This window comes from Prionailurus bengalensis, chromosome C1 (assembly GCF_016509475.1).
Source record: "Prionailurus bengalensis isolate Pbe53 chromosome C1, Fcat_Pben_1.1_paternal_pri, whole genome shotgun sequence".
NCBI classification, from domain to species: domain Eukaryota; kingdom Metazoa; phylum Chordata; class Mammalia; order Carnivora; family Felidae; genus Prionailurus; species Prionailurus bengalensis.
This window is the reverse complement of record NC_057345.1, coordinates 59,028,683-59,048,053: the sequence shown is the minus strand read 5'-3', so window position 1 is coordinate 59,048,053 and position 19,371 is coordinate 59,028,683. Positions and strand designations below refer to the sequence as shown.

Here is a 19,371-nt window from a genome sequence, read left to right as displayed (position 1 = left end):
CAATACCTGGTACTAAGATCAGAACAAATGGATAGGTTATTCTAAAATTGAAGTTTAGGAAAACAGAATGAAAAGAAGGTCATGAGAGTGTTGGGATGATAAGAGAGGTTTAAGTGAATACTATGAGTTGTAGGTTGGATTGAATAAGGAAAGAAAGCCAAAGGCTTATTGATCAAGAACACACAAAGCCTGCAAAGTAGAAGAATCAATGAGAGTAAAGAGCAGCCGCTCCCCTATATAAAACCTCTTTAAGGGCATTCTGCAGACTTTATCTGGAAGGTAAATTTCAATTTACTTCTTACAACAAGGCTTTCCATAATCTTGGTTGTATTTCTCATTCCTTCCCACAAATGCTCATAGGCATTCCACATATCCTGGCAAGCCAAATGACTATGTTGCTTCCTGCCTTCATGTCACTGCTGCTCTTCCTGAAGAGATCCTCTTCTAACCCCCCATTAACCTGACGAACTTCTCAGTTTTTGAGACTCATCTCAAGCATCTCTTCCTTTTTAAAGTCTCCTGTGGTAATTTGTCTGTTAAAAACAAAATTGGCTGCTGAATTTTTATCCCATCCTTACAACACTTATGCCATTACTCCCACAAAAAGAGCCTTGCTCTGAAGCAAGCCAACAGAATGCTATAGAATTGGCACCGTGCCGGTTCCAATGTAACCCAACTACCATGCCCTAAAGAAGTTTGAGCTATTGTGTCTGAAGTATATCATGTGGAGAGAAAGGCCACAGGGAGTGAGAATTAGCCTACAGCACCTATACCCCATAGTGTGAGTAAAACCTTCTTGGCTCTTCCTACCTACCCCAACCATGAGTTGAATGTAGGGGGAGCCCAGTCAACCCACAGAATTGTGAGAAATAATAAATCGCGGCCATTTTAAGCCTCTAAGTTTAGGGGTATAGTTAGGCAATTATTGATAAATAACATGTCTCCCATTTCCAACTCAAGTGCAACTGCTCAAACTTTCCATCATACACGCTACTGTTCCTATAATACACCTCTGTCTTTTTAGTTATCTCACCCAGATGGCAAAAAAATGTTTACATATCTGCTCCCTTCCTATTTAGTGAAATTCTTAAGATTAAGGGCAATGTCTCAGTGCTAAGATCTATAGATACAGATACAGATCTAGATACAGATGGAGATAGAAAGATAGATATAGACATAGATATAGATATATATCCTGATATAGACATAGATATAGATATAGATATAGATATTCTAAATCCTAGCACACAACATATGATACATACTCAATAAGTGATGTGAACAAAGTTGAATCTGAATTCAGTTAGTGGGAAAGAGACAGGAAGACCCTATTCTCAGTCATTGGAATTTCATGGTTAAATATTTCACAAGCAGAGCAATCCCTGGAACAATATGGAAACATATTGGAGGTAAAGTTGGCTCAAGCACAGTCTAGAAATTGAGGTGAGAGCAGGCACATCCATCATCGTCAAAGATGTGGATTCATGGTCTAGTATGATGATGGGAATTTGTGTGAGGTAGAAGATGGTGACCCTGAATCGGAAGAGATTGTGAACTTCAGAAAAAAAAAGAGACTACGAGTGACAATTTTTCAGTTGTAAGGATGCTCTTAATGCAATAATGGACAATTAAGTAGACAATGGTTCAACCTTCTATCCAATGTATACTCAAAGGAAAAAAGTTAGGTCTTCACTTCACAGACTTATGTGGAAGATGTATTATGCTGGTTTCCCTTTAGGTCACTTGAATGCTCCTTCTCAGTCTCCTTCCCCTGACTCTTTGTTCCACTGCCACTGTAAGCTTTTTGCTCAATCCTCTTCCCTATGCCTATTCGTTGGGCCATTGAGTCACTCTTACACTCTTAGTCACTGATATCTCCCAAATCTGAACTTTCTGACTCCACATCTTTCATGAGCTTTAGGACTGTAATTTCCAATACTCTTGGGAATATCTCCACTGTCTGGCCTTTCAAACTCAAGATGTTAAAGGTCAAACTGATTATCTTCTAGTCACAACTTTTTCTTTTTTATTTCCCAGTCTGGTAAATGGTATCACTGCCCACTCAATAAGTACAGAAAGAAATAGTCAGCATGGTGGTTAAGAAGTTGGCTTCTGGGATTAGTTGCACAGAATATGCTCGAATCTGGTCTCCATAAATTACTACCTATATGGTAACCTTATCAAATTAGCTAACTTTTTAAAACTTCAGTTTTTCTCATCTGCTATAACCTTCAAAAGTTTGTGAAGAGGATTAATAAGTGCTTGTCCATTCCTCAAACCTAATCCTGCCAGCTACACTTCTTAAAGTCATCCACTTTTCCCTTTCCTATAGCACCTGCCTCTCCCAAGCAACTGACCACCAAGTTCAATGTCTTTCTCTCTTTCTTTGTCTTTCTTTCTTTTTCTTTCTTTCTTTCTTTCTTTCTTTCTTTCTTTCTTTCTTTCTTTCTTCCTTCCTTCCTTCCTTCCTTCCTTCCTTCCTTCCTTCCTTCCTTTTGAGAGTGAGCAGGGGAGGGACAGAGGGAGAGAGAGAGAGAGAGAGAGGGAGAGGGAGAGAGAGAGAGAAAGAGAGAGAGAGAGAGAGAGAGAGAGAGAGAGAGAGAGAGAGAATCTTAAGCAGGCTCCATGAGCATGCAGTGTGATGTGAGACTCAGTCCCAGGACTGTGAGATCAAGACCTGAGCCAAAATCAAGGGTTGAAGCTTAATTGACTGAGCCATCCAAGTGCCCACAGTTCAGTCAATTTCTAAAACATATCTTAATATATATACCTTTGTCCATTGTCACTTCCACTGTCCAAGTAAAACACCAGAACATACTTCAACATATCTATTACAAACCTAGTTTTTTAAAAATATAAATCAGATCATATCCCTATCTTCACTTTCACATTTTTTCAACTGTCCTATTTAGAATCTGATATTTGCAGTCTTTCCTTTAATTAACTTTCCAAGTCTGACTCTCTATCACTTCCCAACATTCCCTACATTTCACACACTCACCCTCCAAACATACTTTTCTGCCTTCATGCCTATTTCCTTTCTTAGATCCTCAGCCTCCACTTCTCCTCTGAGAACTCCTGCTCCAGCTGAAATGTGATTTCCTGTCTGTTGTCTTTGAAAAACCCTCAGGTGACACAGATTGCTCCCTCATCTGTTTTCCCACACGACTGTCTACCTATCATAGCCTTTATCACACTACAATATAGTTATTAATTTGTCTATCTTCCCAGCTATACTCTGACTTCCTCCTCAGGGACAGAAATAGCAAAATATTTATTCTTGCATTAACAGTCTGCAACATAATTCCTGGAACATACCAGTTATGTGTGATGCTCAATAAATATCTGTTGAGAGAATGAATGAGTGAAAAAACCATGTTCATTTCATTCACAACCTGCTTGTTATTTATTATTTGAATGGTGCTTGCTATTTATTATTTGAATATTAATTAAATTAAAATCTTACAGGGATATATATAGAAAGAAAATCCTTAAAAGTAGGTATTAATTTGAAACAGGAGACCTCACAGTCTCCCTCCCAACTTCAAAATTTTATGATCCTATTGTAAACTAAACTAATGCTTTTCTCCAGGCACGTAGGATTAGAATCTTGTCTGCAGACAAACTTGTAGAACAGGACCTAGTGGGTTGTTTGGGGTATATTTCCAATTAATTCTGTCATATTAACTTTAATAAATTATATTTTGTGAAGTTTATACTTTTCAATTAAGCAAAATTGAATTATGTGCAATTATGTGCAGTTCATTTTTCAAAATGGTAACATGGTGACAAAAGTGTTTTTTCCTAGAACCTTGTCAGCTTGAGTGACATGTGAGTACCCAGCACTAAGCATCTGTTAGGGAAATCTTATTACTCTGTGTCTGTCACTAGAAAATTAGAACAAACGTTGCAAGACCTACACACTTACAATGTTATGATGTGTTTTTAAAACTGCTTTCCACAGAAGGCCCTTTATTTTATTAGAAAATTATAAGCAAACAAGTCTTGTTTAATGGCTTTCAAAGTATAAGCACATTTCATGTCAAAATTGTATCATTCTCAACTGCTTAGTTGTGTGAGAAATCTGTCAAGCCCTGGTGCCCAAGAAAATAGGGTACCATGGCAGAAGATTTCTTGCTGAAGGATATAATGTATGCTCAATTAAACCAACAGAGCGTGTGTAATGGTCTGATTCCATTGTAGGAAGAACTGTCAGCTTTCCATTCTGGGATCAGAATTTTTTAAATGCCTGGACTTTTGGTGAATTCCATGTGACAGACAAGTGATACAATCTTGAACTTGTAACTCAGGAAAGGTTAGGTTCTTATTTCTTCTCCTTTTCACATTCAAAAATTCTTGGAAATTTTACCTTCCCTTCCTAATATCTTCTCTGTCTCTGCTCCCTTTCCACACCTCTCTTAGTTTCCTAAATATTTTAACTAACAATTAAAGAACCATCCATGAAATGCTAAAATTACATCCGGGTTTTCAGAGGAATCAATTGTTGGTTGTGGTGTTATTTTACTTGAGAGTAATTCCCAAGTTTTATTGCTTCAAATAAAAAAAAAATCTTTATGTGCTTCAAAATGAATGAGATGCTAATAAAATGTGGTGTAAAAATCCCAGAGCACCCCAATGTCCCTTTTATATTCTGTACTATTTGACAAGTTTATAACAATTCTGTTTCTCTAAGCCAACAGAGATCACACACAGAACTTTTCCCAGAAAAGATGACAATAAACATATAAAACATAAGATGCATATTTTTTACATATTCTTTAAAAAAAAAGATGACTTCTAAACATGACAAAACGATATTGGATGTTACTAAACTGCCATCTACTGTACTTGTTCACCCAGTACACAATATCATTGTTTATAGGCTTGCCTTTTTCAATGAATACATGATTTCTTTTTTCCAGCTGTTTCTTGACGTTTTCTTTCCCTTGTTCTAGCCATGTGTACTCCTAAAGACCAAGAAAAAAATAGTTTCAACTAATTACAGTCCTACCAAAGCCTTTCACATCATTTAAGGCTTAGATTGATTATTCACAGTGCCATGAAGACGTGTCAGTTTGAGACAAGAAGAGGTTTAGAGAGGTTTACGCTTTGCAGAGTGCCACCTGTCTCCAAAGGGCACATTCATTAAAAAGCTCCAGGTGCAAGTTGTGGGAGCAAAACAGCATAATGAAGTCCTTTGCCTCCTCATGCACCTTTTGATTAATAACATTCTCCTTCAGTTCTAGCAGATTGTGCACCATGTTCGCTGTAAGAAACTTGAAATACCAGCCTACTTTTCTATCCTTCTCTGAACAGAGCAAATCGCCATTTATCTGTGACCTGAATCAAACGAATATACAAAAACAGGGTATTTCTGGCACAATCTTCTTTAATAAGAAAGAACAGCTAATAAGCCAACTGAATGGTCTAAATGATATTTATTCAATAAACAACACTTAGTATGTGTCACTGATCAAATTTTACCTGATCCTCTCTGTCCTATAACCGCACATGTAGAAATCCAATTGATATTTATACTGATAACCTTAAGGCATTGTAAAGTTCTGAGTTGTCTCCTGAATCATAAAAATGGGAAAGAAAAGTGGCATTTATGAAATATCTCCTATTTACTAGACATTTTCACTGGCATTATCATATTTTATCCACATACCAGTCTGGTCAGGTAGACACTTACATCCTCATTTTTACCACTGAAAGTGATTGAGGCTCACAGCCATAATAAGCTAATGTTTATTGCCTGCTTACTATTTTTCTGGCATCGTGTTTATTATTTTAGAGGCATTGCCTCAATTAATCCTCAGAGCTACATTATCAAGCAGACACTGTCATTAATCTCATTTTATTAGAGGCGACCCATAGAAGTTAAGTAACTTGCCCAAGATCACACAAGTAATATGTAGTAGAGCTGAGATCTGAACCCAGGCAAACTGGTTTCCATGCCTATGACATTAACTCCAACGTTACACTACTTAAGAGTGTGCAAGTACACTTTAATGAGTCCTATTATTGTTTTGTTTTTGAAAATTGGTAACACATGTTTGGTGCACATGCTAACTTCCAATTAATCTAACTATATCCTAATAATAGCTATTAATACTTGCTTTGTATTGTGCATTTACTGTCAAGAATTTTACATGCATTATCTTATTTGCAATTTACCCACAGACGTAATTTTATACCCATTTTACCATTATAAAAGTGAGGCTTGGAGAACAACAATAAGAATAATCGCAGCAAACACATGACACTGTGTGCTAGACACTCTTTTTCCACAGTTTTAAACATAGTACTTATTTAATATTGACAGCAACCTTATGATATATTTTTATTCCTATTACACAGATGAGGAAACTGAGACACAGCACTTTGACCTAGGTTACAAAGCTAGCAGGCAACAGAGCAGGAATTCTAGTTCCAAAGCCTGTGATTTTAACCACTACTCTAAACTGTGGAACAATTTAGGGTAGTCACTCCTTGCTCACCACAAACGTTAGCAGCATGCCTTAACTATGAAAGTATTCATCATAAGCTAACAGTTTAGTGCATACCAAGTAATATAATTATGCACATTTGGTATGGAGTGGGAAGGAACCAAGCCCATGCAATTTCCCCTTGGTCACGCCTGTGCATAGTTTCAATGATGGCAAAAATAAAACCCCTCTCTTCCTTTGTTCTACAAATATTGAGCACTAACTGTGTTCCAGGTGCTGAGGTTGAGGAAATAAATAAGATTTATCTCCTATCTGTAAGGAATTGGGAATATATAAAACAAATAGGTAGTTACAACATAAAGCGACAATTTCTAAAACAGCTTTGCTTCCTAAGCCAAAGCCAAAGCTGGAAAACACTGTCTTACTTGGTCACGGTGAACAGCTGGGAAAAGAAAAGGAAGGCAGAAGAGTGTGCGTCCATACTGCTCAGGATAAAGTGGTTGAAAATATTGTTGTAAGAGTTGCAATCTTATTTAGTCCTTCAATAATGTTTATGTGTGAACCAGGGGTGGAAGTTCTCGATAGTTTTATGATATGTATTTTGTTTCTTATCCGATTTTTATCTCTGAGAACTACTCTTTCCTGGAAGACTCATCTGTTTCTGAGCTCTCAGTTCTTCCTCCTAGTCTGGTCCGTACCAAATTCCAGCTAGAATATTAGTCAGAATTTGTGGGTGCAAGTGGCAGAAGCCCAGTATAATCTAGCTTAAGTAAAAGAAGAATGTGTTGACTTGGCTTATGTAGGAAGTCCAGGGGATTCAGGAGTTTTTAACAGAAAAAATTCAGAGATTCAAATGCTATATTTAGAATTCACTCTCTCTTCCTATCCCTTACTACTTCTTTTTTTAATCTTTATTTATTTTTGAGAGAGAGACAGACAGAGACAGCATGAGCAAGAGAGGGGCAGAGAGAGAGGGAGACACAGAATCGAAAGCAGGCTCCAGGCTCCCAGCTGTCAGCACAGAGCCAGATGTGGGGCTCGAACTCCCGGACCGCGAGATCATGACCTGAGCCGAAGTCGGATGCCCAACCGACTGAACCACCCAGGAGCCCCCTCTCTCTTTAAGTGTCTCCATCCATCAGTTCTTAGTGTGTCTGTTTGGCTTCCTTTTGTGGGTGAGCTCTCTCTCTGCGGTGTGTCTCACTCCCACATTTACCAGCTTAAGAACTCTGATAGAGAGAGAACTTTTCTCTCCCAAATGAATTCCTAAATGAATCCTAGGGAATATTCTGATCAGTCTTTCCTGGTTCGCATATTCATTCATTCTTCAACCAATTACCATGGCCAGTCGAAATAACACACAGAATTGGATTGCCAAGTCAGTCTCACAACAATCAGATTTTTCCCAGCATCAAGCTTTACTAAAAATTAAAAGGGCATAGGAAATCAAGAGACAAAGACAAAGCAGAGAAAGGTCTGGAACATTTTTACAAGGCCCTTTTTATCCACCAGCCCAGAGCAATAGATGACGTTTCTGTGTGAGGTTTTGTCGATTGTTACCTCACAGAATGGGAAGTATTTTATTTATAAAACATCTTCATTTTATACCTCCAAGAGTTGTGTAGTTTATATGAAATTCTCCTGGGAAGCTATGTCCCATAAATCAATAGATTCCAGGTTTATTTACTGTAAGCAGTTTTTATCAAGGGACACCTGCTAAAGGGCATTCTGTATGAAAGGCTTCCTCCTCCTGTCTAAAATCATTATTCTATTTACCTGAAGTTCAGTTGACAAGGAATTAGACCACATCACTTCTCTTCTTCTCTTTCCCCTAGTGGTGTCCTTCTGATAAAGGAAGTGAATGGATCACAGGCTGGCTGCTTTACTCCTTCCTCCCTTTCAAGGGACTGAGTATTCTGATTGGACAGCCTGGGACAAGATCCCAAACTGTGCTGGAGTTAAGGGGAGCACTATGATTGACAGTCCCTTCAGAAGCACCTGCAGTTTCCTGGTAAAAGGAAAGCACACTGGGTATATTTGACTACTCTTATCTACTATACACTTCTGTCTAGACAAGAGACTCTTAAGAGTTCTAGTGATATGGTAACTTTCCTTTTCCCTAAATGTTATGTATTTCTCTCTAGTTTCTAGCTGTGAAAAACTTTCCAGCTATGTCTTGTGGCTCATGAAATACAGGTAAGACAATAAGCTGCGACAGCAGAGTAGGATAACTAGGCCAGATCTTGGGGTCTGTGGGAAAGAAAGCCAAAGAAATGTTTAATAAGGCCTCACAAGGAAAGTTTAATTGAAGAAAGAATACCCCCCCCCAGTAGGTATTTTCCATCCAATTCTTGTTATGTCCTTACACCATTTGCCTAGAGAAATTCTAACATAGCAACTAAATTTCTTTAACCTTTGGCAGAAGATACAAACAGCTACTCTACTGATCTAATAATCCAGCAGGTACTTTCTGTTTGTCCAAAACAGTATATATTTTTAGGGTGAATTTGAAGGTCCTTGAATAGCCCATAACAATCTCCCTCATTGCCTGGCATCTTATGCAGGCCTGCTACTCCCTGGCCCTGCAAACATTTGAGGTTTTGAGCCATGGTTTAAGGGCTTGATGATTTCTGCTAAACTGAAAATTCTTTCAAAGAATGTGTAGTTTAAATTTTTAGTTATTTACATCAGTGTGAATGAGTTTCTCAATTGTTTCTCATTAGGAAGAAAACTAGGGGGAAAAAAGTGTTGACTAAGGATAAGACCAAAGGGAAAAACAGGACCGAGGCTTCAGTGTGCAGCTGCCTACCCCCAAAATTTAAGGAGACACTCTCAGGTGACACACCCAGGCCCAGCAACTGTGACAACACCCCTTGAAATTTCATGCCCCATGTGACCTGCTTGCCTCCCTCTGGTCCTAGCACTGAAGGATAAAGTTTTACTATATTTGGTTTCTGTGACTTGTGATAAACTAACCCGGATGGATTTCCCTTCCCTACCTGTGAACTGGGAGAGCTGTTCTACCTAGAAATGCCCACAATATTCTCTGATTATGACTGTCCTACACTTATGACATTTTTCTTTTTCTATCTCTTTACACATCCATATTCACCAGCATTCTGTGAGCACTAGGCTAGGATATTGTCCTCTTTGTAGCTATAATATCTAGCCTGGTCCTGTTGTGTGAGTGCGTGAATGAGTGAATGAATGTGCTATTAGCATCAAGCATCTCATTCCTCCTGTGGCATGGGACACCTGTGCAGTTTCATGTCAGCTAAAATATTTTGTCTTTGCCGTAGATTGATGGCAAATTTCAATAAATGTGTATGCTAATTATGTGATTTTTCCATAAATATGCAGGTAATTTCAGTATGGTTCCCTTTTCTAACATATGTGTTCAAAAAAGCACTGCATTAGATTTGCAACTGATACCTTATACATGCTTTGCCTTTCAGTCTCGAGAAGAACCAGCCTCCTTGACCCAATTAGACTTCTCCACTCCCACATGGCTAGTAAATACAATAATTAATTTATAAAGAACTCTGAAACACCAGCTGGCAAAAATTCCCTATTAATAGTCTGCACTGAAAAAAAGGAGAATTTAAGTTGTAGGCAATATGTGAACTGTATGTGTGTATATACTCACATCATTTAATCCACTGAATTTCTAAGAATGTCAAACTGTAAGTGTACTAAATAAACGTTTAATAATTTCTTGTCCCTGAATTGTAGAAAAAGAATTCTGTGTGACAAAATATTCCCAGAGATGTATATTTCTGGTACCTGAGACTTGAATGTCTATGGATATTCATATATTCATAGTTTACAATGAATATATTGTAAACTATGTTGTTCTTGTTTTTTCTAAGTTTATTTATTTTGAGAAACAGCAAGAGTGTGAGGCAGGGAGGGGTAGACAGTGAGGGAGAGAGAATCTCAGGCAGGCTCTGTCCTGTCAGCGCAGAGCCTAACATGGAGCTAGCTCTATCTCATAAACCCTAAGATCATGACCTGAGCCAAAATCAAGAGTCGGACGCTCAACTGACTGAGCCACCCAGGTGCCCCTTATACTATGTTTTTTTCTTTCTTTCTTTTTCTTTCTTTCTTTCTTTCTTTCTTTCTTTCTTTCTTTCTTTCTTCTTTCTTTCTTTCTTTCTTTCTTTTTCTTTCTTTCTTTCTTTCAATGTCTATTTATTCTGGAAGGAGAGAAATACAGAGTGTGATTGAGGAGGAGCAGAGAAACAGACACAGAATCCAAAGCAGGTCCCAGGCTCCAAGCTGTCAGCACAGAGCCCAATGCAGGGCTCAAACCCACAAACTGCAAGATCATGACCTGAGGTGAAGTAGGACATTTAACTGACTGAGCCACCCAGGCACCCCTAAACTGTTGTTCTTAAGAGAATAAGGAGGACAGACAGTTTAAATATTTCTCAGTGCTTTAAGATAGAGGCAACTGTAGTGGCCATCTTTAAGAGCCCTGGTAGACAGAATTTTAGGATGGCTCCTAAGATTCTTCCTCCTGGTGTACATGTATTATGCCCTCCCTTTGAGTGTGGGCAGGACCTGTGAATATGATGGGATCCCACTCTTTTGATCCAGTTCCATTACGTGACAAAGGTGATGGATTCATTTCCCCTTTGATTCCATTACATTATATAAGCCTACAGTAGTGGTAGTGATGGTGGTAGTAAATAATAATAAAAGTAACGGTGATAGCAGCAGCAGCAGCAGCAAGCAGCAGCAGGAATAGACTGTAGAGAAATTCTCTTGCAGGCTTTGGAGAAGTAAACTCCATGCTGTAAGAAGAGAGTCATATGATTAGGACCTAAGGGCAGTCTCTAGGAGCTGGCCCTGGCTGACATCTGGCAAGAAAATGAGACTCTGAGTTGCAAGGAACTGAATTCTGTCAATAGCCTGTATGAGCTTGGAAGATGATTCAGAGCCTCAGATGGAATTGTCTCCCCAGTGGATAACTTAATTGTCTGGTGAGATGCTAGGCAGAAAATAAGCCATGCTCAGACCTCTGACCAACAGATACTGAGAGATAATAAAATACATTGCTTTAAGCTGCTAGGTTTGTGGTCATTTGTTACATAGCACTAGAAAACTAACACAAAAACCAACTGCGTTTTCTTTTCTCTGGGTGCTATCCTTTTCCCTTTTCATCCTAGCAGTCAGGGTTGTACATTACACCATGCCCTTGACCACCTGACATGGCTGATTGGACCAAGTTAGCACAGCCAGAGCCTTTGTCTGAAAATTTGAAGTTGGGGCCAAGAGATTCCAGTTGAGAATCTCTGGAATGGAAAAGAGATACAAAGGTAGAAGCTTTCTTAACACTATCTTCTGTCCAGTACTCCCTCTAAGGTATACAAGGCCCTGGGAAAATATGTGGGGGTGTGCAGGGTAGAAGCCATCAATAGCAACAATTTGATTATAAAAGTAATTACAAAAATCATGGGCTCATGTGAGGTATAGTGGTTTATTGATTAAAATTTAGGGCAAGAAAAAGGTACCAACACAGATGTTTATTGTCCAATCAATGCACATGAAAACTTTTCCCAGTTTGCAGGATCCACTTCTTTGTGTTATTTATTGTCAAAGATACCATTCTTGGCTAATTTCATATATCCCACTGCAAGGAAAAGGTACCAACACTATTACTATTCACCATGCTATGGCTCTTTGGAACCTTTTAAAATTGAAACAGTATAGATCTTCTGGCCTCTGCACTTTCCTAATGTCATTTAATGAATTCTGATACATCATCACTCATCTCATGGCAACACCCATTGTACTGCCCTTGAATAATGGTTTCCAATGACTCTGAAATATTGTTAATGTGCTTTGTTGATGATGACCACAAATGCAAGTCTTACCCAGAGGATGCAGGAAAATGAAAACAATTATTCTGTTTTATGGTCATGTTAAATTTATCATTTAGAAGTTTATAGTGTTTATTTATGGAATTTAAAGCATTAACATAGAACAACACATCTTCCAACCATGTCTTCTCTTGAACTAAGCCTTGATCACTGCACTGCTAGAACATGACCTTTTTACTGTTGATCTCTACCCTGCCTTCCACATACCAGTTACCAGTAATGGGGATTGATGAGGGGCCCTAGGCAGAGCAAGAAGGGAAGTCCCATTCAGGTAAGCCATATCTATCACATGCCCCACAGGGCTTGAGACCAATCCAGGACAGCAAAATGTCACTACATTGATAAAAGGCAAAAAATGACTGACAGAAAGGGGACATTGACTTTGCAGTACTACAGTCTGGAAAGTTCTGGGAGGGGACAAGAATGGCCATGACCAGAATTACCTGACATATAACACATAGCTTGCAAAAGGGTGGTGTGACTGCCCTGGGCACTAACGCCGGGGTGGCGGGGAGGACCCCAGTATAAAAGACACGTGGGCTACCCATACCTCTCTCAGTAGCTCCTCAGGAGGAGGCTCCTGGATCTGAACACAGACAGGTAAAGTGTCCATGTACCAGCTCACACAGGCAGCCCAAAGAGGAAAGTGGGTAGCCACGTCCTCAACTTGTCCTCTGTCGGTGTTACTGAAAATCATCCCCAAATCAGTGAATCAGCCCTGTTCTGGCAGCTAAATTTGGTGCAGTCTCATGAAATAAATACTGCCCTGGCCAGTGGGAACTTTGGCTCACCAGCAACAGGCAAAGGGCCATGCAACCTGAGCCCATACCCACTGGTGTTAGTCCCAGTCCTCAGCACCTGGTGGACCCCGGGCAGTGTGAGTGGGTTATTGTCGAGAGGACTCTGCAAGGGAGAAACAGGGACTGAGGCCAATAAGGTCCAGGTCCAGGTTTAGAGCATCCCACCCAGAAGGGCCTGTTGACCAGGCCAAACCCACCACCAGCAACAACAGAACATTCCAGGGCTTCCATTGCCAAGATCCACACAGGACTAGGTTCCGGCTCCAGGGCACCAGAGGGGACCTAGAACATTTGAAGAAGTTTCTCCAAAGCGCGGGCCTCCCAGGGGTACAGGGTTCATTGAGAGCCCCACTTACTCAGGTCTAAAGTCAGTATGTACTACTTCTGTTTGTCCTATGAATGTCCTATGGCAGGGAAAGCCGGTCTATAGATAGAAAAGAATGATGTGTAAGCAGAGAGGTAGTGGCAAGAGACAGCCGAAAGAGTGCAAGCACGCTTCTTTCAGTCTCCTGAATCTGCTTTGCACTCTTGCCCTGCTATTCCATCAAACGCCTTCTCTTTATAATATTAACTCCCTCCCCTTCTTGCTGTTTAAGACATTTTATTGTGATTTTTGTTACTTGTAAGCATAAAGAGCTGTAGTACAATATCCAAAGCCAGATTCTTAGCTTTGTAGGTTCAGGGACTCAACTTTATCATTTCCACCAGTGTTAATTAACCTCTTGGGGATCAACATGTTAAGAGGACCCATACGAAAGTGACATGCACCTCAGAATGTCAATTTATCAATCTACAAAGACAGCTAAATCTAAAAGAATACTGAGTATGGAGAATTCATTCTGGGTATTTTGCTGTGGTGGTTTAAATGTACTCAGGAGAGAAAATGATCAGTCAGAGGTTGTCTCATGAGTGTGTAATTAGAAGAAAGAGAATGGGTAGTCTTAAGGGAGTTTTCTTTCAAGTTGGATAGAAATTCCTTTTCTATTTTAGAACTACTTCTCTTTGAAAATTAGTTGTAATCCTTGAACTCAAATAGCCTTCTCTTTTGGTCATTACCAGATATATTCTTATGTTTTGTCCACTGTTACCAAACCATTTTTCTGACGACATATGATTCTCCCAGAAAATTTTTACTAACTACAGTTGATTGAATTTGGTACATTAACTGGATATTATTCACTAGCTCTAACATCCATTACTGTGAGCCTCTAATTTAATAATAACCATTATTTATTGACTTCTGTTTATCAAGCACCTTAAGTGAGTTATTTCACTTAATCCTTTGAGCAATTCTAAAGTACAGGTACTATTATCATCATCTTTATTTCCTCCATGAAAAAACAAAACACAGATTAAGTAATTTGTCTGAGGTCACATAGTTGACAGGCAATAGAACTGGGACTGGAAACCAAGAAATCTGACTCCAGAGTCACCGTATGTTACATTTTATAGCATTTCACAAGGTACTTACACTTTCTAAACCTTGATTTCTTATCTGTAAACAAAGCTAACAATATCTTTCCTAAAGATTGGTGGGATTCTAAATGTGATAATGGATGTAAAGCTCTTAGCACACTATTGAATATATAGTGATTAATAAATGGTAGCCATTATAACCTGTTACAAGAATTCCTCAAAAACACAGACTGGATATAGGAGATTTTTGTGCACCTTACAAATCAGATGTTAGCATGAGTTAATTCTATTTTCAGATGGCTGATCTACTTAATTGCATGCTAATCCTTCCAACCTCAAATGACGGTATTTTATTACCATTTCCAAATTCCGAGTACCTTTCTGGAGGTTATCGCCACCCTGACCCTCCATCCTGGAATATCTGCACATATTGCACTAAGCACTGCCACAAATTCAGACTCCACAACATTGCCTAAGGTCACTACTGTCCTCGTGACCTAAGAAGTAAATTTTACTTTCCACAAGCTCCTGGATTAAAACTAGGGAATTTCTTAGGCATGAGTGTTAAATTCACTGACTACCTTATTTATTTATTTAAATTCCTTGTTCTTTTGTTTAAAACTATTTCAAGAGCAAACTTTTTTATGGTTGCTTGTTAAGTCACAATTTCACATATTTTATAATACAAGGATTTATGTACCATAATTAGGGAAACAATTCTGATCAACTAAAAAAAAATACTTTACTATATCTCAATGATGACTCTTGCAGTGAATTTATGATTTGGAACTTTATAAAAAGTTATTTTTCATTGTTTTTGAGTAGCGAGGTTTCTTTTTTTTTTTCCCCGAATGTGACTGAACATGCAAAAACAAAATGTGCTTGATTTATCTGTACTTTAAGAAAATTCTCCTTGAATCTACAAATGTAAACCTCAGAGACTGGATCATTGCCACCTTAAACTCTCAGTTAACTCTAGAACCAACAAAAGATTTTTTTTCTTAATAGCCATGTAATATGCCTTAATATGAGTTATGGTAGACTCAATATCACAACTATAAGAAAGCTCATTCACCATTAGGGCCACAAGGTATTCACTAGTGATACTCACCATGTCATAAGCAGGTCTGTGATCACTCTCTTTGTCCCTGAAGTTGGTATAATATTTAGCAAGCATCTATTGAATGAGGGGATAGGTGGGATATGGTGAGATGGATAAATGTAAGTATTTTTAAAACTTCTTCTTTTAAGAAATGCCCAAATCATAAGTGTGCAGCTCAATGAAATTTTATAAAATGAAGATCACCTATGTAGCCAGAACCCAAATCATGACAAAGAATATTACCAGGATCCCAAAAGACTCCCATGTTGCTATTTTCTCTCCATGTCCTAAGGTAACTATTATCCTAGATTAGTTATGCCTGCTTTTGAACTTCATGTAAATGTACTAGTTTGTGTCTGGCCTTTTCTTTTTTTTTTTATGTTTATTTATTTATTTATTTTGAGAGAGAGAGAGAGAAAGAGAGCGAGCATGCAAGCTAAGAAGGAACAGAGAGAAAGAGGGAAAGAGAATCCCAAGCAGGCTCTGTGCTGTCGGTACAGAGCCCAACATGGGGCTCAATCTAATGAACTGTGAGATCATGACCTGAGCCAAAATCAAGAGTTAGATGCTTAAGCAACTGACTCACCCAGGCATCCTGTGTCTGGCTTTTTCAATTCAATATCACACTTTTGAGTGACAGCCACACTGTTTAATGTGGTTGCAATTTATTTTCATTACTATATATGGTATTCCAGTGTATGAATATATGACAATTTATTTATCCAGGCTATCATAAATAAGCAATTGGGAATTTCTAGTTTGGAGCCATTAGGAATGTATAGCGATGAACATTATTATATACATCTTTGGTGAACATATGTGCATTTCTGTTGGAAGTATACTCAGGAGTGGATTTTCAGCATCATAAGGTATGCAGGTGTTCAGATTTAATAGACTCTGACAAAATGTTCTCCAAAGAAGATACATCAACTGACATTTCCACTATGTATAAGAATATATAAGAATTTGTTGTACCACACCCTGTCCAACACTTGAAATTGTCTGAACTTTTCATTTTAATCATTCTGATGGATATGTAGTAGTAATTTGCATTCCCTGGATTTGCACTGCCAGTCAAGATGATTACACTACTCTTTCCTACTGATTACAACTAAAAGTTCAGGACAAAATACAAAAAGCAACTACCTGAGGACTCTGAAAAGTAAATTAAAAATGGCAGATTGGTGAGAATGAAAAGTTGGAGAAATGCCCTGTTTGTTTTTCCTATTTTCTCTCACAGCTTTGACATGAGGCCTGACATCTAGTAAAACTAATGGTAGCAAAGGCATTAAAAATTAAGAGAAATCCTATATTTCTAGCAAGATGAATGGAGAAAAGGAGCTTCTGTGGGAGAATACCTGGCTTTTTTCCCCTCCTTTTCTCCCTCTGGGCTTTGACCTGAGAGTTGAGGCCTAGGCTTGGACCAAGAGAACACCTATGTTTCTAAAGAAGGGAGCTGGGAAAGGAGGCCTCTGTGATCTGAAGAGTACAGAGGGAATCCACATTTTTTTCTCTCACCTCTTTGCCCCAGTGTGGGCCCTAGTCAGCCATTGCAACAATGGAAGGCAGCTAAAACTCCCAAGAAAAACCTCATATTTCTAGCAGAAGGATTAATAAAAGGGGACCCTTCAAAAAAGAGCATGAATGGAATATCACAAGGGGAGAATGTAGAAGGGGATCCCCCTAATTCTATGCGTAAACCCACATAAATTCTGTTCTCACACATGAACTAAGCATCTTTAGCAAAGACACAAGCTCTATGGCAAAAGACATGTGAACGGAACTGCAATTTAAACTACAGTAGTCTCCCCTTATCCATAGGAAATAAGACCAAGACCCCCAGTGGATGCCTGAGACTACAGATAAAACCCAATATATACTGTTTTTTCCTATACATACATTCCTATAATTTATAGCTTAACTTAAAAATTAGGCAACAAGACCTAATAGTGAAATAGAACAATTACAACAATATACTGTAATAAATGTTGTTAATGTGGTCTCTCCCTCACTCTCAAAATATATTTTTGTACTGTGATGTTGTGAGATGGTAAAATGCTTACAGGACGAGATGAAGTGAGGTGAACGACAGGCATTTATAACACAGTGTTAAGCTATTGACCTTTTGAGGATAAGTCAGAAGGAGGATCATCTGCTTCTCACAGTTGATCACAGGTAACTGAAACAAGGCAAAACTTCAGATAAGGGGGACTACTGTACTGCCCAAGTTCTAAAGTAATCGCTGAGGGTTGTATGTACAGGACAGACTCAAAGCAGAATAACAAAGCCTTTGAAAACTGAACTGATAGGGCCCAGCACCCACAGAAGGTGAGACTGAACTTGTGGATCTGAATCAAACTGATCTGAATTAAACTGACTGACTCCTGAAACAAAACAAAATGATCAACTTACCCCAAAGGCTTTGAATAGGATCCAGAGTCTATGCAACATAACAATATACAAAGAAGTGGGAAAATATAACCAGTTTTCAAGGAAAAACAAAATCACCAGCTGCCAAATCCTAGATGACTAAGATGTTATAATTATTAAAGACTTTAAGACAGATATCATAACTAGAAAGTAGTTGAAAAATGGTCTTTCTAGATATATATTGTACTCTGAAAAATCCTTACATTCTGGTAACTGAATCCGTGCATTCTAAGAAGGTTCATACCGACGTTGTTTGTAATGACAAACCTGGTAAATAAAAGGGATAAACTGTCACACATAGAAATATTACCAGTATATTGCAGTGAAATTAGGGAACTACAGCTACATGCAAATATATGTGACACCCTAAAACGAATTTGGAAGTATACTGTTGAATGGGGGGGGGGGGGGGAAGCTGCAAATTACTTAACAACCAACTATCCCTGTAAAGCTCAACATTTTGTAAGTTAAACATACATAAACTAAATTTTCAAAAAGCAAAAGATTAAACCTCAAACAGAGGAGAATGTTACCGCTGGAGGAATGCAAGGGGTAAAAGACACAGGTAATTTTTTAACAATATTGGCAATACCCTACTTCTAAAATTACTGGTTTCCCACGTGTACATTGCCTATTTGTTACATCTAAGTATGTATCAAAAAAAGAGTACGTTTCTAAATGACACCCGTGTACCAAGTGCGTAATTAAAGAACAGAGTTCCCAATCCTTTATTAAAATAACTTCTACAGGGGCGCCTGGGTGGCTCAGTCGGTTAAGCGGCCGACTTCAGCTCAGGTCATGATTTCGCGTCCTGTGAGTTCGAGCCCCCCGTCGGGCTCTGTGCTGACAGCTCAGAGCCTGGAGCCTGTTTCAGATTCTGTGTCTCCCTCTCTCTGACCCTCCCCTGTTCATGCTCTGTCTCTCTCTGTCTCAAAAATAAATAAACGTTAAAAAAAATTTAAAAAATAAATAAATAAAATAAAATAACTTCTACAAATACTTCACTAGTTCACCATACCTCACCCCCTAAACCTAGCCTAAGCAGCCCGCCATCCCAAACTCAAACCTGATTACAGCCACTTCCACCTCGGCTCCCTAGCTCCGCCCATCTGAGCGGAAGTATTTTCTTTTCGGGTCCTCCCGCCTGTAGGGGGCTCTCCGAGGCTTCCAGTGCCACGAAGGCCTCCCGCTTTGGCTGTCCCTGCGGCGCCTGTTAGTTTAGCTCCAGAGAATACATTTGCACTATAATTCCTTCGGCCAGGAAACAGTCGCACAAGCATTTTACT

At 38.8% G+C, this 19,371-nt stretch overlaps 1 long non-coding RNA gene across 1 annotated transcript; it reads right to left on the bottom strand.

Moving 5' to 3' along the window:
• Nucleotides 1-4,745: 4,745 nt before the first annotated feature.
• On the bottom strand, nucleotides 4,746-19,302 carry LOC122480636. The gene is made up of 4 exons (XR_006296607.1): nucleotides 19,152-19,302; nucleotides 18,289-18,352; nucleotides 15,665-15,730; nucleotides 4,746-4,967 (listed from the first exon to the last, which is right to left on the bottom strand). It is a non-coding gene; the product is annotated as an uncharacterized LOC122480636 (long non-coding RNA).
• Nucleotides 19,303-19,371: the final 69 nt, after the last annotated feature.